At 35.3% G+C, this 23189-nt stretch overlaps 2 pseudogenes; both read right to left on the bottom strand.

The window, feature by feature from the left end:
• Positions 1-489: 489 nt before the first annotated feature.
• Positions 490-6137, bottom strand: LOC127673188 (zinc finger protein 120-like; annotated as a pseudogene).
• An 8274-nt stretch (positions 6138-14411) lies between these two features.
• On the bottom strand, positions 14412-21774 carry LOC127672649 (vomeronasal type-2 receptor 116-like; annotated as a pseudogene).
• Positions 21775-23189: the final 1415 nt, after the last annotated feature.

Raw genomic sequence — 23189 nt, 5'->3', positions numbered from 1 at the left:
AACTAAGATTTTCTGTTTATATTTTAAATTCATAACCCAGAATCCAAATATATCCCTTGGCAATTTGACACATACTTGTATCTTCATATGTCTACATCAAAACAATAACCAGGTAATAATAATTCCTAACATGATACAGTTCTCTTTCATAAAACTGCAAACCCATATGTTTAGCTGAATGTAGTCTTGTCCTAATGTAACTGTTCCTTTAATGCCATTGAATATCGTTGATTACAGGATTAAACTGGATTCAACTTCCTGATGATGCCTTGCATTTTGAACCTTTCTTTTTTTTTAGTTTTCCTTTCTTAGTTTCCATGTTTGTTAAAAATTTTCATGCCAAATTCTATGCGGTGATTTTTGTGACTTACTTTGTCAATACAATTAATGTAAACATCTTTACCTTAACCTCAAGGAAACTCTTCAGATGAGGGCAGCAAATTTCTTTGCAAAAGCATAAAACAAACAAACAAACAAACAAACAAAAAATCTCCAGAGTGGAAATAATCCCAAGCACCCATGTCTATCATATCCTACTTTATGATACCCTCCTAACTCCCACTTAATTCATGATCATATTCATTAATTTTCTCTCCAGGACACAGAATTTGGGGACTTATCCCTGGTGAAAACACTTTACCACACTTATTACATTAATAAGGTTTCTGTCCGGTGTGTGTTCTTTTATGTCTTTGGAGAGTACTGTGCTGTGCAAAGGCTTTACCACATTGATTGCACTCATAAGGTTTCTCTCCAGTATGTGTTCTTTTATGATATTGGAGAGTACTGTGACGGGCAAAAGCTTTACCACATTGATTACATTCATAAGGTTTCTCTCCAGTATGTGTTTTTTTATGATATTGGAGATAACTGTGAAATGCAAAGGCTTTACCACATTGATTACATTTATAAGGTTTCTCTCCAGTATGTGTTTTTTTATGGCTTTTGAGAACACTGTGACGTACAAAGGCTTTACCACATTGATTACATTCATAAGGTTTCTCTCCAGTATGTGTTTTTTTATGATATTGGAGATGACTGTGATATGCAAATACTTTACTACATTGATTACATTCATAAGGTTTCTCTCCAGTATGTGTTCTTTTATGTCTTTGGAGATGACTGCGCTGTGCAAAGGCTTTACCACATTGATTACATTCATAAGGTTTCTCTCCAGTATGTGTTATTTTATGTCTTTGGAGATGACTGGGTCTTGCAAAGGCTTTACCACATTGATTACATTCATATGGTTTCTCTCCAGTATGTGTTCTTTTCTGATATTGGAGATGACTGGGTCTTGCAAAGACTTTACATTCATATGGTTTCTCTCCACTATGACTTCTTAAAGGCCTGCAACAATAATTATCACATGTGAAAACTTTACTGTATTAATTACTCTTATGAATCTTGTAATCAGTTTGAATTATGTTTACAATTTGGTATATGGTAGAAAAGCATCAGATCCTAAGGTTTTAGCCCTTTGCATGTTTATGGTGTTCTCCCTCATCATGAGTTGTTCAAGTCACTTGTGATCGTTATTACATGGCTCATATTTATAACATCCTCTTTATATAAGGGATTTTTATATAATATATTTCAGCTATCTGAAGAAAGTTTGAACAACTCTCATCTTTGCAACACTAATTACATTCATAATTTTCCCTATAGAGTGAATTACAACACATTTTACTGTGAACCAGGATACACAGAAAAATTTCCAAATTCCTAGTACCCATAAAGATTTTCTACACTATGAGTTTGGGGATATTCCCCGTAAAACTATAAAACCACTTAGTTGCAAATGTACATCATATTCCTAATGTCCATCAAATGCAGAATGCTACATATCTTCTCATTGTTCTAGAACAAAAAAAATTGTTTCTTCCTTCAATATCCCTATAATCTTACTATGGACTATATGCTTATTAGGATGTTTTGGATATAAATTTTTCTCTATTCAATATACAATTTCTAAGTACTATGAGACTATACAGATTGACAGGTGCATAGCATAGTTCTAAAGGAGCTACATATCAAATGGATACACTAACCAGATATCAGATCTTAAGGTATATGGTTTTGTCAGAATATTATAATTAGACCTACTCTTAAAGGACTGTTATTTTACACTCTTGCTTTTCAATGGAGACTCCAGAACATATGGACACTTCCTCAGAGGCCAATTTGTATCAGCTTGCACATAAAAATTACCTTTCATGTCTTCTACTAATTTGACAATTTTCTTCAAGATGATGGTCTCCCCGATAATAGCCTAAAACACAGTACCAGAAAATCAATGATATACTATTGGAAATTAGGCAAAATTCAAGGTACTGTGAATTATCACTGCATTATGAATGTTACAATTAAAATTCAGTAAAACTGAATTATTCAGCTCAATCTTCTTTATTCACAATTAAAATAATAGAAGATCATCAATAACCAAGAAACATTTCTTTCCTTTAAAAAATATAACAGTCTTACCTATAGCTTCGAGATTCAGGTAGGTTTCCAACATCACATCTTTGTAGAGATTTTTCTGTGAAGGATCTAGCAAATTCCACTCTTCCCCAGTGAAGTTCACATGTACATCATCAAAAGTCACGGCATCCTAAATATCCCATACATGTTTATAACACAAAGAATCATATTAACATTACTGTAAAGGAAATATATGCTTACTCAAAAACATATATATATATATATATATATATATATAATTTTGCCACATGATGCACTTATATTCTGACTCAGAATTTATAATCACTGTGTCATTTTAGAGAGATCTTGATTTACAAGATTTAGGTGTGTCAATTTTGAACATGTTGAATAGGATACAGCCTTGCCAGAGAAATGCCAATTGAGAGGTTGATGCAGGGGAAACAGATCCACCAAACTGAGCACACATCTGAAAAATTGTATGAACAATTACTAACTACAAAACTCATGAGCAAGCTGGGTGTATTTGCTCATGCCCTTAATCACAGAGTTACAGGCAGGTATATGTCATTTAGCTTGACGGCAGCATGGCCTATGTAATGTGTTCTAGGAGACCAAAAGTTATATATTAAGAACATCAACACTCTACCACAATCAACCAAGGAAACAAAAATGATAGAGAACTCACAATTCTTTACTAAAAGTTCCTACAATGAATCATGCATTCATTTCAGAACTGTGTTAATGTTGCAGAAACATGAAGTGCAACAGTTTAAACTATAACATTAATAAAATTTACTAAAAGACAATGCATGATTAAATAGTTACAAATGAACAGATGAAAATAATAACAATATAAATGTTGATTATAAATAAGCAATGTAGGTTTGGAGAGAGAATTCATCAGTGGCGAGCTCTTGCTTGTCTTCCACATAATGGTGGTCAATTTCTCACAAACATACAGGGCCAACAACTACTCATTACTTCAAAACAAAGAGTTCTGAGGCCATCTTCTGACAATAGTAAAGGTGAGAAACATGATATTCTTATTCATGCACACATGCAATAGTGTCGTATTAATACAAACATTTCAGAACAAAGAGAAGACTGAGGCAGAATGGCATACACCAGGCACACAATGACCCTGAAATTTCAGATAATATTGACATCATGAACATATGCAATCCTTAGAAATAGAAAAGAACCTATATATTTGGATATATTTCAAAGCTAAAGATATGTATATAAAACAGCTTATCCTCTGAGACATCTCCCCAGGCCTGACCCTGCCTTCTTAATGTATATTATAAAAGGAAAATATAGTTTGGACACAGGTGCATAGACACCACCCATGCTTCTACAAGAAAGCAACTAGTCCAGATGTTTCGAACAGAATTACAATCAGCCATGATACTGAAGTTATTCATAGGTCATGGCCTCAACTTGCAAGTAAGAAGCACCAGTAGAAATCTCACAGGAAGTCATATCTGGTTGATGCTTCCAATCCAACCCCACAGTGGACCTACCACCTCAGCACCCACTGCTCAGCTGCATGTTCCTCCCCATTGGTCAGTGTCCCATGCTCAGGTAGCTCTCTCATCCAGCCCAGGCCCACTGGCTTATGAATATTGTCACCCTCAGTGGAAGACCCTTCCCACTTCAATCATCCACACTATCTCACACAGACATTGTAACCAGCCATTCTGATGAGGGCACACCCTCAACTGAGGCTCCTTAAGATGACTGTAGCTCTGAAATAATGAAATGCTGGCAGATTTACCTCTCTCTTGACTATGTCTCTTTGTGGATTGAGAAGAGAATCTTTTACTGCCCACCTCCTCTCCTAGGTTTCAACATTAATCAGCAATCTCTCTTGAACATAACAAAAATGTCAGTAAAAGAGGCTACACTCAGCCAACACAATGAAAATCTAGACAGAAAACTGTAACACAGGAATAAACACCCTCACAAACAAGACAAACTGAGAAACCTTACCTAGACCAATAATCACTACAAATGATGATGCCTAGACACCTGCATGGAAAGATAAGCAATACCAGGCAGGAAAATAAGTCACTATCCTCAGGGTCTCACTCCGCTCCTTTCCCACAAACAACCTCTTTCACATCTGACTCTTACATGTTTCAGTTGCGTTTAGTTTCTCAGTACATGATAGAGAGGGAGAAGGAAGAAAAGAAGAAGAGGAGGAAGAAGAAGAAGAAGAAGAAGAAGAAGAAGAAGAAGAAGAAGAAGAAGAAGAAGAAGAAGAAGAAGAATTAGAGGAGGAGGAAGAGGAGGAAGAGGAAGAGGAGGAGGAGGAGGAAGATGAAAAAGATCAATCAGCATAAAGGTCTCAAAAATATTTGAAATGAAATAATGAATGGAAAATTTTTCTAAAGCAAAAAAGATGCCCGTTAATGTACCAGAAACATCAAAAATACCAAACAATGGGAAAAAAAGTCCCTTTGCTACGAATAATCACAACACTAAACATATTAAATAAATATAAAAAAAGCTACAGCGAAAAAAACAAAGTAAACAATAGAATGAGTAATGTATGAAATCAGAACTATTAGATTCATATCTGTCTTCTATTTTTTAAGGCATTAATTCATTACTTATACAATGTTCTCCCTGCATGTATTCCTGCAGGCCAGAAGAGGGCACAAGACCCCATTCCATATAGTTATGAGCCACCATGTGGTTGCTAAGAATTAATCTAATGGCCTGTGTAAGAACAACCAGAGCTATTAACCTTTGAGCCATCTCTCCAGCCCTAACCTTGCCTTATTAATGTATATTATAAAAGACAAAAAGGTTTGGACCCAGGTGATGCATAGTCACAGAAACCACCCATGCTTCTACAAAAAAGCAACAGGTCCCAATGTTTTGGACAGAATTACAATCAGCCATGATACTGAAATTATTCAGAGATCATGGCCTGAACTATGAAGTAAGTAGCACCCCTAGAAACCTCACAGGAAGTCACATCTGGCTGATGCTTCTGATCCAACCCCATAGAGGACCCACCACCCCAGTGCATACAGCTCAGCTGCATGTTCCTCCCCATTGTGGGCAGTGATCCTGTACTCACCATGTGTTGATTTCAGAGCTTCCCTGAGGTCCCCTCACAGCGCACAACAGCAGAGCTCAGAGCAGGACACAGAGAAGCATTCAAGCTGCACAGCCACAGGGAACACCTCAGAAGGAGAAGGTGAGGGTGAGGGGGAATAAGATCAATTAGCATAAATGTCTAGAAAACATTTCCAATAAAATCATAAATGAAAATTTCCTAAACTAATGAAGGTGCCTGTTAATGTAAAAGAAGCATCCAAAATATCAAACAGATTGTAGAAAAGTGTCTTTGCTGCACAATAATCAAAACAGCAAACATCAAAGGAAAACAATATAAATAACTACTACATAAATAATTAACAAAACTAAAGAAAAAAAAATAGCCTGGGACCTAGCCCCGTCCATCCCACAGCCTTTGACCCCATCAGGCTCCAACCTGATTATTTATGTTCCTTGGGAAAGCGCCAGCCCAGACCTCTGTAAACTCTACCAGGTCTTTGTCTTTTCTCAGCCTGGCCTGTCGCGTTAAGGATCAGGATGCAGTTTATTGGCCTGTGAATTCTCTACCTGTCTCACCAGCTCACAGACAGAAGCAAGGGCCGGCGCACAGCCCAGCGATCCATGGAGGCCAGGCTCGGCTTCTGTTTCCACAGGAGGGTCGTGCCAGGAGGCCACTGTCCCCACCTGAAGGAGCACAGAGAGGGTTTGCACTCTGCCCCACTGCTGCAAACTTTCCAGAGCGGGAAGCCTGCACCTTGCCCATCCACTGTCCCTGCCCGGGGCACAGAGAGGGTTTGCACTCTGCCCTGCTGCAAACTTTCCAGAGCGGGAAGCCCGCGCCTTGCCCGGCCACTGTCCCGGCCTGGAGCACAGAGAGAGTTTGCACACTGCTCCCCTGCAAACTTTCCAGAGCGGGAAGCCCGCGTCTTGCCAGGCCTCTCCAAACTCACAGACCACGTCTGCGGAGATGACAGGAGGATAGCTCTGAGTTACTCCAGAGCTCACACACACCCGCAGCTTGGAGCACTATCTTCATCTGAATGCGCACGCAAATGCAGTCCCGTTCTACAATTCCAGGCCGGGCTGCTCAGAGCCCTTGAAGCTCAGCAATCGCAGCAGTCGCTAAATGCGTGCACTCACCTCCTTCCCGCCTCTGCCAGACCTCTGACAAACAAGCACATTCAAACTCCCAGCCCACTTTGATTCATAAAAATTAAAGACAGGAAATGACATCATTCCAGGACGCTGGATGCAGGGCGGGCACCACAGTGACGTCGGGGGTGGTGCCAGCGGTTGCCGGGTGACGGACAGGGACGCCAACATGGCGCCCGCCAGGGGCTGAGGTGCATGGTGGGGGGGGGGGGAGGCTCGGGGGACGTCAGGGGGCGCGGCCAGCGTTTGCTGGGTGACAGTTAGGGAATTCAACATGGCTCCCGCCCGGGGCTGAGATACATGGGTGATGGGCGGGGTTGGCGTGACATCAGGGGCAGGACCAGCAGTCTCTGAGCGACTGACAGTGATGCCAATGTGACATTTTCACTGAATTTGAAGAAATATATTAATATGTGTGTTAAAATTGAAGAATTTGATGTAAAATAATACACATAGATAATACATCAAAACTGCCTGACAAACCATGTAAAAAATTCTAATCAAATTGATGGCTTTCATGGAAAATATTTCCTATAAAATTGAAGAAATATACAGAAAATTTATTTTGAATTGAGATTTGACATTGAAAATAAATAGACATAAAAAGTTGACAAAGAGAACTAAATGTGTAGGCAAACTCAATTTTACGAATAAATTGAAAAATAATGGGTTAAAATTGAAAAATCTGTTGGAAAATAATAATGGTAAAAAGATAAATTATCTTAATCAAGCACTTAGAAACATTTTCTCATAAAATTCATGATTTTCAAGGAAATTGTTTCTGATATAATTAAAACAATATATAGAAAAATAGTGTTAAATTGAAGATTTTCACTGGATATTATTCAGATAATGTTGTGTACATAAAAACATCCCTAAATAATTGAAAAATTAAATAGAAATATTTTCTGATAAAATTAAAGTTTATCTTAACTAATATCTGTAGTGATATTGAAGATATATGTGTGTGTTCAAATTGAAGAATTAATTGGAAAATAATAATAGTAAAATAGTAAATATAGAAAATATACCTAGAACATTGTCCAATAACCTAGAAAAATTTTTTGATAAAATTGAAGATTTTGATGGAAAATATTTCTAATACAATTGAAGTAATATACAGGAAATGTATTATAATTTAAGATATCAGAAATGATAATACAGATAAAATATTATTAGACATATAAACTATTTCTAAACTAATGGGAAAAGGTAGTAGAAACATTCACTGAAAATATTTGTGAAAAAAATGAAGTGGAACTTGAAATAGTGAAGGTTTTAATTGAAAAATAATACAGATAAACAGTAGACATAAAAAGTTCCTAAAATGATTTTAAAATAAACTAGAATCATTTTCTGATAAAATTGAGGCTTTACATGTAAAACATTTCCGAGAAAATTAAAGTAATATATTGAAAAATGTGTTAAAATTGAAGTATTTGTTGGAAAATAATGTTAAAAATGTAGATAATTTTATTTTTACTGAATGACCAAGGACATAGAAAAATTTGGGATGAAAGGGAAGATTTTCATGGAATATATTCCTGATAAAATTGAAGAAATACATAGAAAAGAGTGTGAAAGTTGAAGATTTACAAGGAAAGCGATGCTTCTAAAATGATAGAAATAAAAATATTTCTAAATTAAATAATGAGAGAATTAGAAAATTTTGATAAAATTGGAGGTTTACATGGAAAATAATCCTAGCACTGGGCCTTTTTCTAGTTCTGTTTAGCTTTGAATTTCATAATTTATTCATGTAAATGTCTATAGTAAGCTCCGTTTTTGAAACATGTTGAGCCCAGAGTCACTGCCCATAGTGAGGAGGAGCAGACATATGAGCAGTGGGAGCAGTGGTGGTTGGTCCTCCCTAGAGCTGCATGGGAAGCGTCGGCCAGGTGTAGCCAGACGTTTGCACCTGTGAGGTCCCTTGTGGTGCTCCTCCCTTGCTAGATCAGGCCGTGACCTCTGAATAACTTCACTATCAGGACTGAATCTGCTCAAAATACTTGGACCAGGGGCTTGCTTGAAGAAATGTCATGGGCAGGATGGCAAACTTGGACAGCCCTAGTCTGTGTTTTGCTTGCTTGATTAAGCACGGCCACATTCTCTGTGACAATTATTTTTCCTTTTAAAGGTGCTTTTGGTAGTTCAATCATAAATACAAATTTACAATCACAAAAGAGATTTTTATGAACCATACCTGAAAGTGTGTCTGTTTAATCATTGATAATTTAGACGTGAATTGTCACATGTCACTATTTTTCATTTGTTTGGTGGGCATTAGTTTTTAGGAAATGATTTCTACATACAGGATGCCATCCTGGAGGATTTCATGAAGGGATTGATGCCGAGTTATGGTGTTGTCCTTAATGTCACAGAGCATTTTATTTGATTCATCACAGGAAAGAAGTGGTACAGTGTTCATTGATGGTCTTCTCTTTTATCTCTCATTTTTCTATTATTGAGCATAGATATTTTTCATACTCTATATTCTAACTACCTCTCTCCTCACCCAACTATTTCCAGATTTCCGTATCCCATGCCACTTGTTCAAAGCCCTACTCTTCCTTTCTTTTCCCTGTTAATAAACTAAACATCTAAACTATTCTATTATTATTATTAATTATAAAAAACAAAACCTCTAATAAAATAAAATGAAAAATAAACAGATGAAAAGATACATAAAACAACTAAGAAACCTCAACATACACAAATTAAAATTCCTAAAATGAAATTACATAAAAACACAAAAGTTTGCGCCACAATATACTTAAATAGGAAGGAACTTTGTGGCATAAAAAAAAAAAACAAAAAACACAAAAACAAAGAACAGAAAACAACAAATCAAATGAACACAAAAGAAAATCAAATATAAAAGTCCTGGCATATAAAAGCGTAATGAGACAAAGAAAAACCAACAATGACTTTGAGTTTGTTTTCTGTTTTCCATCTGATTCTGGGCAAAAGGTTTGCCATTCAGATAGTTTTAATACCCAATAAATGTACTATTATTGAGCACATCTTTTGAACAAAGAGCTTCTTGTAAATCATACCTGAAATCAAGTCTGTTACTTCATTTTTCATATCGACATGGATTTTAATGTCTCCTTTCTCCTTCATCTGGTGGCCATTATGTTTCTAGAAAATGATTTCTACATATATGACGTGATCCTCAACTTCATGTAATATATGCCGATGTACGGTGTCATCCTTCCTTTCATAAAGCATTTTATATCATAAAAACAATTAATATTGATTTGGTAAATGGATTTCAACTGGATAGGAATGGGGGTGCAGTTCCATCCTCCTCTCAATATTGAGACCCCATATTGAACAGAACCATGCAGGCCCTGTGCGTGTGAATTCACTGCAGAAGAATGGAATTTACTTGATTCTTTGCAGAAAAATCTCTACAAAGATTTGATGCTGGAGACCTACTGGAACCTCACTGTTATAGGTAAGACTCTAAGATTTCTTTTGCTTTTCAAAATAAGCTATAGATGTTTCTTGCTTATTGATGATCTCCTTTATTTGTTTTTCCTTTATTTCTGAGCAGAACTGGGCAAAAAGTTCAAAGCGTTATTGTTCCTTGTATGAGTCATTCACATTTCTTGCTAAAGAACAACTGGATCTTAAATAATGGAAGACACAGCTGGGAGCTGTAAGATGAACAGGATTAAGTTCTAGCTTCCATGTGACTGCATCTGCAGGAGGGGTTTGAGGGGTAGGGAGGCTAAAATAAAGGAGAAGGCAAAGAAGTCATGCTGAGGAAGAACTGCATCCTTTGGGAACCTCTGTGTTGTTTACATTATACACACCACTGAATAAACAACACAGAGGTTCCCAAAGGATGCAGTGTCTATTTTGATCCATTATCTGTGATAGTTGATTGGCTCTATTAGAGAAATTCCAGGATCCTTGTGGTATCTTTTTTTTTAAACAAATAATTGCATATTTCATTTATATAAATTTCAAATGATATCCCATTTCCTCATTTCCCCCCTCTGTATCCCACCCCTCCTCCTGCTTCTATGAGGGTGTGTCACACACTCTCTCTCTCACACACACACACACACACACACACACACACACACACACACACATACACACACACTCATGCCGCCTTGGCCTAGCATCCTCCTACACTGGGACTTTGATGTTTCATGGGACCAAGGGCCTCGCCTTACATTGATGCCCAAGGCCATCCTCTGCTACATATAATGCCAGAGCCATGGCTCCTTCCATGTGTACTCAGTGGTTGGTGGTTTAGACCCTGGGAGCTCTGGTTTGTTGATATTATTGATCTTCTTATGGGGTTACAAACCCCTTCAGCTCCTTCAGTCCTTTCTCTATTTCATCATTTATGGATGCGGTGATCAATTCAATGATTCAAGAGACTCTCAGGAGACAGCCATACCAGACTCCTGTCAGCAAGCACTGCTTGGCATCCACATAGGGTCTGAGTTTGTTGACTGCATATGGGATGGATCCCCATGTGGTGCAGTCTCTGGATGGACTTTGCTTCAGTCTCTGCCCAACCCTTTGTCTCCATATTTTGTTCTCCCTTCTAAGAAGGACCAATACACCCACACTTTGATCTTCCTTTTTATTGCAGTTCTTGTGGTCTGTGAACTATATCTTGTGTATTCTGAGATTTTGGGCTAAAATCCACTTCTCAGAGAGTGCATCTGAGCTGGTGCCCTGAGCAGACATTGGTGTTAGCTCTTTTTTTTTTTGTTTTGTTTTTGGTAGTTCAATCATAAATACACTTTTAAAATAACAAAATAGATTCTTGTAAACCATACCTGAAAGCAATTCATTGATTATTTAGACATGAACTTTATTGGTTTTTTTTTTTTTCATTCATTTGGTGGCCATTAAATTTTAGGAAATGATTTCTACATATAGGATGCCATCCTGGAGAACTTCATGAAGGGATTGATGCCAAGGTATGGTGTCATCCTTAATGCCACAGAGCATTGTATTTGATTCATCCCAAAAATGGAGTGGTACAACGTTCATTGATGTTCTTATCTTTTATCTCTCATTTTTCTATTATTGAACATATTTTTTCATGTTATATTCTGATTACTTCTCTCCTTACCCAACTGTTTCCAGATCAAACTGCACCATAAAACTTTTTCAAATCTAAAACCTTTCTTTTTTCATGTTATACACTAAACATATAAATTATTATTATTATTATTATTATTATTATTATTATTATTATAGGTTTATATATTTGTTATAAATATATAAACAAAATCTATAAGAGGACAAAATTAAAAATAAATACAGAAAAAATTAAAGAAAATCTCTAAGAAACCTAAACATACACCAACTCAAATTCACAAAAATAATTTACACAAAACCACAAAAGGGTAAGCCACAATATACTAAAAATGAACTTTGACGTAAAAACAAAAATCAGTACGCATGAAAACAAATGAAAATAAAAGCCAAACATATATAAAAGTCCTGGAAAGCATTAAGAGACAAAGAACCACCAACAATATCCTTGAGTTTGTTTTGTGTTACCCATCTTATGCTGAGCAAGAGGATTGCCCTTCAGATAGTTTGAATACCCCATGAATGTCCTATTTTTAAGCACATCTCTTGAAAAAAGAGATTCTTGTAAATCATACCTTAAATCAAGTTTGTTAAATCATTATTAATACAGATAGGAATTTTAATGTCTCCTTTTTTCATTCATCTTGTGGCCATTACATTTCTAGAAAGTTCTTTCTACATAAAGGATGGCATTCTCAACAACTGCATGTGATAGATGCCAAAGTACACTGTCATACTTCATTCATAAGACACTTTATATTATAGAAACATTAACACTGATTTTTGTAAATGACTATTAACTGGATTTGAATAGGGATGCAGTTCCATTCCCCTCTCAATAATGAGACCCCATTTTTGAACAGAACCATGCAGGCCCTGTGCGTGCTGCCACAGTCTCTGTAATTTCATACGTGCGTGCATCTTTCTTGTTTTAGAAATCCTATTTTCCATGGTGGTTGTTCTCAATCCCCTCTGGCATGGATAACACTTCTACCTACACTTCCCCAGTGTTTCCTGAGTCCTAAGACAAGCGATTTTATAGAGACATCCCATTTATGAATGTGTGTTCAAAATTCTTTCACATCCTAAAAAATGTCTGCATATGGGTTTTTCATTTGATCCGATCTATTAAGGAAAAAAAAAAACTCTCTGATGGTGGCTGATCAAGACCCTGATATTTAAGCACAATGTATTTAGCAGTTATTTTACTGCTATGTAACCATATCAGAAGATAAATATATGCAATTTTATACAGTCTCTCTCTCTCTCTCTCTCTCTCTCTATATATATATATATACTCAAATATATACACACACCAATATATATAGGCAAATATATACACACCAATATATGTTGCACATATATGCAAATATATACACATTCTGTAAGAATTAATGAGATAAGAAGCCATGTGAATTTTAGGAGTGCAGGAAGTACTACAAAGTGTGTTTTGCAGACAGGAAATATAAGTAAAAAGCAATAAAATGACAGTGTCAAAAATAAACAACCAAGTAGTACTTAAAATTGAATCAGCAAACAGTAAACAGTACTTTGATAGAATAATGAGAGTTACCTTTATCAACTGATGTAAAGAAATGATAATGTGTATGTGTTTATATGTGCATGTTTGTGTGTTTAATATTAAACTGAAATAATCTTTGGTACTCATATTTTGATAAAATGTATAAGACCCTTCATCTACAGTGATTTATGTGTCCATCAAATTCACAGACCTTATTGGAGTAAAGGTCTTGTGTGTGACATTTCCATTAGTGATTTTACTCACTTAAAGAAACACTTTCAATTCATAATGAAATAGTGTCTTTCACATAAATTGGCAGATTCTTATATTGCAGGCACAGTATGATCCCCAATTTCCTTTTCATAAAGTGTTCCCTTCTTTGTATATTATCTGATATTCTTAATATCTTCCTAGTATATTTTAAAGCTACTCCAAGTCCATCGACTCTGAGCTGTCATACACAGTATTGTCACTGTGCTACACACTCTGATAACATTCAGTCTTGTTTCATGTTCCAAATCAGTGCCTTTTATGCATCTAGAATCTATGATATTCTAAAGCCCGACAGAGACATTTTAACATTAAGATGACGTCTTACATTCTGTTGTTCTAAAAAAATACTATGATCAAGAGAAACATATGAGAAAATTGTTTATTTTCTTATGTACCATGGCCACAGTATATTGAATGTAGCTAAACTATGAAATTGATTCAGGCATTCCATGAATGCACATGGAATAGTGTTGATTACTGGTTTCTTGTCCACATTGTTTGAAGTCATCTTTCTTATAACTTCAAGAACAACTCACCTGGAGGGGTTATTGCCAACAGTCAGAACTGTCACCTTATATTTATTAAGTACATGGCTTACACCCAAAACCACAGGTAAAAATGATGGTGGCTATTCCTCAATTGAGATTCCTATTCCTCAGTTGACATTCCTTCTCTATACATTCAGAATTGTGTACATATTTACAAAACATTTTCCACCACATTTTGTTAAATGGTATCACAATGGAGTATGCTGTCCTATTTGCAAGTTCAAATTTATTTATTTCCTTAAAATTTTTTATATAATTAAGTACTACTTTGGTTAAGACAAAGAAAAAATATGTTGAGTATCATCTAACATTTTCACACTATCACAGTTTCAATGAATCAATTTATCTTTGTACCTCTGTAAAAAATTTGAATCTGGTCTAACTAAAATAACATAACACTTTGGGACAAAGATACACCCTAGCAACCCTGCACTAGAAACCAAGATGGAGAAGACCTCCCCAACCACTCTCATCTTCCCCCTGGTGCTATAGTAGACAGGGAGGAAGGTGATCCAGACACTGCAGAACACCAACATGCTGAAAGTTAGAAACTTGGCTTCATTAAATCTGTCAGGAAGGTTCCTAGCCAGGAAAGCCACAGTGAAGCTCCCAACAGCTAAGGAACCCAAGTATCCCAGGACAACATGGAAGGCAATGACTGAGCCTTTGTTGCAAATAATGACAGTTTTCCCGTGTTCAGATTGTATATCTCTGTCAATAAAGGGAGGAGATTTTACCTACCAGATGCCACAGAGAACAAGTTGGATCAGGGTACAAATGAGAATGACCAAGTTAGGTGCCCCCGATGTCAGCATCCCTCTCATTCTTCTCCCTGGGGTAGTGAGTTTGAAAGCCATGGCCACAGTTATTGTTTTGGCCAACACTGTAGAAACAGCCACCGTGAAAAATATTCCAAATGTTGTCTGCTGAAGGAAGCAGGTGGCCTGGTTGGGATGTCCAATGAAGAGCAATGAGCAGAGAAAACAGAAAACTAGAGAGATGAGCAGGAGGTAGCTGAGAATGCGGTTATTGGCCTTCACAATAGGAGCGTCCTTGTACTTCACAAAAGTGACGAGTATTAAAATTGTGATGGCTGATAAGGAGAGAGACAAGGAGCCTAGAGCTATCCCCAGTGGATCTTCAAAAGCCAGAAATGACAAAGCTCTTTGGAGGCAGTGGGTTTGTTCTAAGTTGGCATACTTATCATCAGGACACCTCACACACTGTTCCATATCTGCCAGAAAAAACAATAAACCCTTACAAGATATCATAATTATGTACTTAATAATTATGGATTGGTATTATTCAGAGAATATATCAATAACTATTCTGGTATTGAGCATCTATCCATTCCTTATCACTGTAAGGAACACTTACTTAAGATTGCTTTCTATTTACCTATGTTTTTTTCATGAAACTAAGTACCATGATAAGGAATGGAATGGAAAAATTATGCATTAAACAAAAAAGAAAGAAAATATGATAAATGATAAAACGGATGATCTCAGATTTTTTAATTCCTCAAACCATAAATTCACTATTCGCAGACAAGAGTAGTGTGCAGTCATAGTTACTGATGTCAGTTAATGAAATTCATTATGCACTTTGTTTGCATTTTGAGTTGTGCCATTTGTCTGTATCTCCACATAGGAACCAAAACATACAGTTCCTCAAGCAAGTACTGTTTACCTAAAGGAATGTTTTCATTCTTGTCGCTTTATGCCCCCTCATTTTGGGACTTTCAATCCCTTATTCCCAAGGATTCATTCCAAGCTGTATGGCATGAAGATAATGAATATTCACCATCATCCCTCTTTCCTTAGGTCGAGGGTTATTGGTGATCAGCACTATGCCATCTCTTTTTCTTGAAATCTTCGCTCTTTTTCTAATTGTTTTACAGGAAAATCTTAATCCTTCAAGCCATCTATGCATTTTTTGTTTGATTTGTTTTGTTTTTTAAGACAAGGTTTTTCTGTGTAGCCCTGGCTGTCCTGGAACTCACTCTGAAGACCAGGCTAGCCTCAAACTCAGAAATCCACCTGCCTCTGTATTCCAAGTGCTGTTATTAAAGGCATATGCCACCAATGCACAAAACACATCTAAGCTCTTAAAATATATTTCATTAAATGTCAACTGTTACCCCGAGCCTCTAATCTTTGTCCGAAACTAAGCTGGGTAATGGAGGGAAAGATTATAGTCTGATAATGTAGTCAAGTATATTTATATAAAAAAATCAAAGAAAAATAAACATATTCCTAGATTATGCCAAAAGTTTGTCTTTAAAATTTGGTCCAAGAATATGTAGTCAAGTTTCTTCTTTATTTCTCTGGGTTCCAAAACCAATTCTACCCTTAATAGTTTGAAAAACAGTGAGTATTCATTGTCATCTCAATGTGCCACAGTCTGTTTTTGTTAAAGAAAACAACAATAATAGCAGTAATACCTTCATTTTTGGTATTGATAGAAAGATTAAGAGATGAATACATGAAAATGTGCTTAACAAGTACAATAAAAAGAGACGAAAATAAATCTCCATAGTTTTCCAAAACTATGTAAAGGCAGAATTGGTTTTGGAGCCCAGGGTTTTTTTTTCTCATATACTCTTTACTTACATTTCAAATGATTAAAGAAAATAGATGTGGTTCGAGATTATGCCTAAAGTCTGTCTTTAAAAAAAAATGGTACACATGCATGTCCTTGTAAATGATTTCTGCATAGTATAAAATCAGTATTGTGAGAGAAATGTATTGCTTGTAGAAGATAATGCAAGTTATTTTCTAGGTCCGACAGAAGTTGACATTATTGAACTGATGAAGTTCTGAAACATGGAGATTTTAGTACTTCAGTTTCCATCTAGTTTGGAAAGAGAAGGTATTCAAGTTCAGCATTTTTTTTCTGCATGCAAGCATGTACCTGTTTCATTGGAAATCTCATTATCTGGACACTGAACACAATCAAAGCAGCAGTCTGCTGTTTCTTTCTGATGAATTTTCCTAAATCCAGCAGCACAGGGCACACTGCACATGGAGGAGGAAACCTGGGACAATATAAATATAATATAATATATGTTTGAGAGAGCATGTGTGCGTGTGAGTGTGAGTGTGTGTGTGTGTGTGTGTGTGTGTTTGTGTGTAGTTCATGTATACATCATCTGTATATTGACCCAGAGATTTATATATGGGACATTAACAGATATATATATATAAAATATTCCTCTGTTAAAAAGTATTTCTTCGCAATTTCAGGCACATTATTATTTTGTATTTTGCTGCAGTACAATGAATGTCACTCAATATTTGCTACATCATATAATATTATATATTTAACTTTCAAGTTGTAACTATTTAAAACCTTTCCTTCCTAAATTGATTAATCCAAAAGGAATGCTTATGTAGCATCAGTTTTTCTCTCATGTTTTACAAATTAAAAAGTCAGAATGCTGAGGTGTATAGAGAAAGAAGGTAGGGTAAATCAAGCAAGAGTTGTTTGATGAATAGGAACAAAATGTGTTATATAAGACTATCCTAATATTAATGAAGTTTAAAACAAAAACTTGAATCTCCTAACCCTTCCCCCATTTCCTCTGCTTTTATGAGGCTCCTGCCTCATCACTTTAGCATTCCCCTATACTGGTGCATTGAGCCTGCACAGGAGCAAAAGGCTCCACTCCCAGTGATGCCAGATAATACAATTCCCCACAGAAGAGAGGACACCAGTAAGTGGGATAAAATGTGAAATGTAAGTAAATAAAATAACCAATTATATATATACACACACATATATGAAACCTTGAATTTGGAGAAAGATTTCTGTTACAGAATACATGGCATTCTTAATTAGACTAAAATATCTTCTCACAAAATAAGGAAATTGCATGGTATACATATAGTTACAAATTTTCATTATGAGTATATAGATATAGATATAGATATAGATATAGATATAGATATAGATATAGATATAGATATAGATAGATAGAAAGACAGATAGATAGATAGATAGATATGTGTCTGTGTGTGTGTGTGTGTGTGTCTGTGTATTCCTGTAGTGTGTGGTAAATAGGCATATGGGTGCAACTGAATATGGAATTCTCTATGACAAGATTTACATGGAGTAGAGATTTTCCAGATTTTGGTGCTTGTAGAATGGACTTTTACAAGTGTAGCAATAGGTCCCAAACATGCATATATTATTTCAGTGCCTCACATTTAAAAATATAGATATCTTGAAAACAACTAAAAATTGCAGTATACCAACCGAAGGTCCTCCTGTAGCCCACTCCACATCTGCAGATATATGAAGTTGATGCATCTGTGGGATGCAAGGAAAATAGCTTCCTATTTTCACTTTTAAACCAAAGCCTTGTGGAAAATTCCAAATGATGAAAATGTCATACTCTGCACACTGATTTTCCCTATGATTCATGTTCACAAGTTCTCCAACAGGGTTAGTAAACACCCTGGTCTTCAGCAAGGAAGACACCTAAATGAGATCCATCATTAGATGCTTACATATGCATATCAATATAGGGAAAGCAAAACTGAGAATTTCCCCTAATTTTTTGATGATTTTCACAAATGACAGCTGCATTGAAATAATCCCGTGTAGCAAAATACATCATACCTCACAGATAACTGAAAATTTATATACTTCATATTAATGTTAAATTGTAAAATACACTAGAAAAATTATTAGCATATAACAAGTAAAATGGTGTGTTTGAATGTGCATGTGTGAAAATAAAGAATGGCTGTTGGCCTTTCATGTATAGACAGAAAACATATATGAGGTAAACAGAAACAATAAAATGTACAGTCTTAATCATTTGTGGTTTTGTAAATCATTTTTAATTTAAATAATTAACTATTAGTGACAGCACATGTACTGATTCTTGAGAAATTACTCTTTAGAAAACTAAATTCTAGTCTAGTCATCACTTAAGGTTTTTATTATCAAATCCTTTGATCCTATTTTAACCTTTGAACTTATTTGGTGAAATGCTGAGACATGTTTTCACAAAACTCACTGATATAATAAAAAATATTGTTTCCTATTAAATGTTTCCTTGTGCATGATATTCATCCATGTAAAAGATAAATTAGGGAGGTTAATAGTGTAGAAATATTTCCACTGTGAGAATAATCTCTAACAAATGGAGAAGTGTTTTTCTGGGTCCATTTCAAAGATCATATTGATATATCTAAGAATAATGAAATGTAAGAAACATAACCTGCTGACAGTCTTTAAATATTCCTTTAGTTTCTGCTATTTTCTGAGACTCTAGTTGTTGAAGAATGAGTTCATGGTAGGTGTGGGCAACAGCATACACAGCATTATACAAATTGTAACCTTCTTCACTCAGGGCCATATCATAACTGTGCACTGCTGTCCATTCCAATGTGTCATTGAATTTAAAATGTTCCATATTATTGCTGTTCTTCGAGACTGAACAATTAAAATAATTCCACCCCAGTATAGACTCCCAAATGTTCACTGGGTATTTGTCAGTGTTCATAGTTTGCATAAAATTCCTAAATTTAGCAATCTCACCTCCATGGTGTGCAAAAGTGACAGTCCCATGGAAGAAATCAAGGTTAAATTCCTTTTTATTTGTGATAAAGTCCCATTGTGAAGTGGTGATCCAGATTCTTTGAGCACCTAAATACTCCCATCTTCTAAAGCAGACTTCTAAAGTGGAGTTCATTTCACCATAAATGATAACAACCTTTGCTGAAGATGTCATAATTTGTTTATCATATATTGTAGCCTTTGTCATGTATATCTGCATGGTTTCTGGGATCACATTCACAAAAGCTAAGCAGATCCCATGCCTTTGCATTTCTTCTCTTAAATCTGAGAGAAACTGAATGCCTTGGTCATCATCTGAGATTACCACACCTATCCACGTCCACCTAAAATGAAGCATCAAGGATACCATGCCATGGGACAAATGTGTGTCCTTGATGGCTACCTGATGGACATATGGGAACTGGTCATGGTCAATTAGGTTCAGATTAAATGGTCCAAAGAAAACCTAAAGTGTTTAGAAGAGAGGATGAAACATCCACATGAGGAATATGATTATTAGAATATTTGGAATTTTATACAAATGATGTTGCTCACCTTTACTAACTCCTATTGAGGATAGTACTATTATACTCTAAATAGCATGTATTTTTTTCTTTTAGACTCTAGCCCATTTCTGACAAGTCTCAGTTTCCTAGAACACAGTTTTTCCTGTTTATACAGTACATAAGTGATCTGATTATTTAATTCCTTAATACATACATGCATATATATATATATATATATATATATATATATATATATATATATATATATATATATATATACATATTGATATGTACATACAATGACATATATAGTGATATAAGAGTACAATGATATATATATATATAGTGATACATATAGTGATATATATATGTATCACTATATTTATACATACAGCGTGTGTGTGAGTGAGAGATAAAGAGAGAGAGAGGGAGAGAGAGACAGAGACAGACAGAGAGAAAGAGAGATAGAGTAGTAGGACATTCACAAATGCATGCCGTCAAATTTTTCTTGTTGATACATGTAAATGGAATTTAACGTTGTGGACTCATTCAGTGTCACATATTCTTACCTTTGGTGACCAAGAATTCGTTGCCAGTTTAGCAGATGTTTTCCATGATGGCCCAATAATGTCTACATCACAAATTTTATATTTTACACAGAGGTAATTAGTAAAATACATTCTATTGTTTTGTGGTGAATATATTCTATCCAGAAGTTCCATTGTATCTTCATTTAGACCAGCAGTGATGGTGAACATCAAAGACATATTGGGTAAAAGGTAGGGATTCTCGTTGATCTCCTCAGTAGCAAAAAATATTACCAGAAAAAACTCAAAACAACTTGCTGGTATTCTAAAACAAGGTATAGTGATGATTAAGGGAGATATTTGAAAATTAAAATCTCATTTGCAGTAAAGTTTGCACTATGAGACATGCTAAATTTCTAAATAAATATCTTGAAAAAAGTCTCATGAATGAGGGCTTCATTTAAGGTCTATTTTATAATGCAAAGTATATGTATATTCACAAGTATGTATATAATGTTATAATTATAATCACGTATAGTAGAGCAACACATACACAAATATTTCAATGAATTAATATATGCCCAACTGTTTGATACCCAAATTAGATAACCTTTCCATGAAGGCATTTAGATGTATGCTCATATAGGAAACACTGGCAGGCAATTAAATATAGGCAGTAATGCAGTGTTTTCATATTGACCTCTTAAAGCTAAAGTAAGCAGTGACATATTTGAAACTGTTAAAATAATTATTTGTGTAATAATTAATTTTCAGCAATTTCTAAAGTTATATGGGTAGGAACAGGTCAGAACCCCACAGTTTGTGTACACAGCTAAATGTTTCTAATTTAAGACATTGATGCAGGAAATAAAGTTTATGACTTACCTAAAATCAGTAATTTGATTATACAAATTGTCTTCAATATGTCCCTCCATAGTCCAAATGGACAAACCACAATCATTTTTCAAACATACATCATTATCTTCATTATTCTTTATTCTCCAAAAACAAATGGCTTCTGTCAGACAACACAAGATGAGGGAAAACTTCAGGAGCAAAATCGAAGTAGAGAAAGCACTCAGCTTCTTCATGTCTGCTAAGCTCTCTGATGGAGCAGTTGTGAAAAACGTTTCTTATGCAGACAAACATCACACAGACATTTACAACTAAGAGTCTGTTTTAAGGCTGGAGCTGTGTGGAGATCCATTTAATTATATTCACTGTTCCTTTCCATTTATCCTATGTCATGCTCCCTGGATACATTGAGAACAATCTGGCCTCAAGCTCTACATCTGAGGTTCAAAAACTTTTGATCAAAACATTTCTGAAAACATGTTTTTGAGAACATGTTTTTGGAGATCACGTTCTCCATCCTCAGGTGCCATGATGTCATTTATAGTTCAACCTCAGGTGCCATGATTTCATTCATATGAATGGCATAATTCCCAAGGACAATCTTCTCCTGTAATCCAAAATCCAGCCCTGTCTTGGATTACATTGCAACAACGCAATGTCTGTTATGCAAAATTATATAACTTGGTTAGATTATAATGAGTGACCGAGGTGGAGCATTGAATTTGATTTATATTTGTTTCAACTACATTATTTGATACCAAAATGTGTATCAACAGCCATATGGAAAAAAAACAATGGATTTCAACAACTTCCAGAGACAAGAGTTTGGAAGGTCAAAAAAGTTCAATATCATTCACACTTTGAGAGGAATCATGGGACATTATGTCATCCATTGTCTATTGTAGGGAAGCACAGTCTCACATGAAATATTGAGCCAGGAGTTGAACATTCTCACTGTTGTTTATATACTATTTTATGCTAGTCATGATTAAAAAAATGTCTTCAAAGTTCCTGTGATTCCTGTCATCGGGAGAATATGTCATTATACAAAATCCAAAAATGCCTGGATTTATAAAGATTCAATACTCATTCTGTCCAATATCTGTACTTTTGCAGACATTCACTGAGTTATAATGCTTATCAACTACCTGATAATCATTCCCTGGCAGTCAGTGCCATTTGAAGAGACATTTCTTTGTTGATATTGTTCACACCTCATTAAGAAGTTTGAGAAAGATATCATATATTTTCCCAAAGAAACGAAGGAATTTACATGTCATTTCTGAGAATTGTACGGCTAATATTAGTATACACCTTATATTTTTCATCCATGTCCAGTCTGCAATTGTTTTGAAACAGCCCTGTCTTGGATTACATTGCAACAACACAATGTCTGTTATGCAAAATTATATAACTTGGTTAGATTATAATGAGTGACAGAGGTGGAGCATTGAATTTGATTTATATTTGTTTCAACTACATTATTTTTGGCCCAAAATATACATACTGAATTAAGTAGAATTTTTAACTCCATTTTTGGAATGGTTGCTATGTCCCTGGGTTAAAATAACATCTTGCTATGTAGTTTATTGTAGCATCATAGTTACTATGAATAAAAATGTATTTCATACATTGTTTGAATTATGACTTT

The sequence above is a fragment of the Apodemus sylvaticus genome, chromosome 22, assembly GCF_947179515.1.
Source record: "Apodemus sylvaticus chromosome 22, mApoSyl1.1, whole genome shotgun sequence".
NCBI classification, from domain to species: Eukaryota; Metazoa; Chordata; class Mammalia; order Rodentia; family Muridae; genus Apodemus; species Apodemus sylvaticus.
Note: the sequence above shows the minus strand (reverse complement) of the source record. Positions and strands in the feature narration are given on the sequence as shown.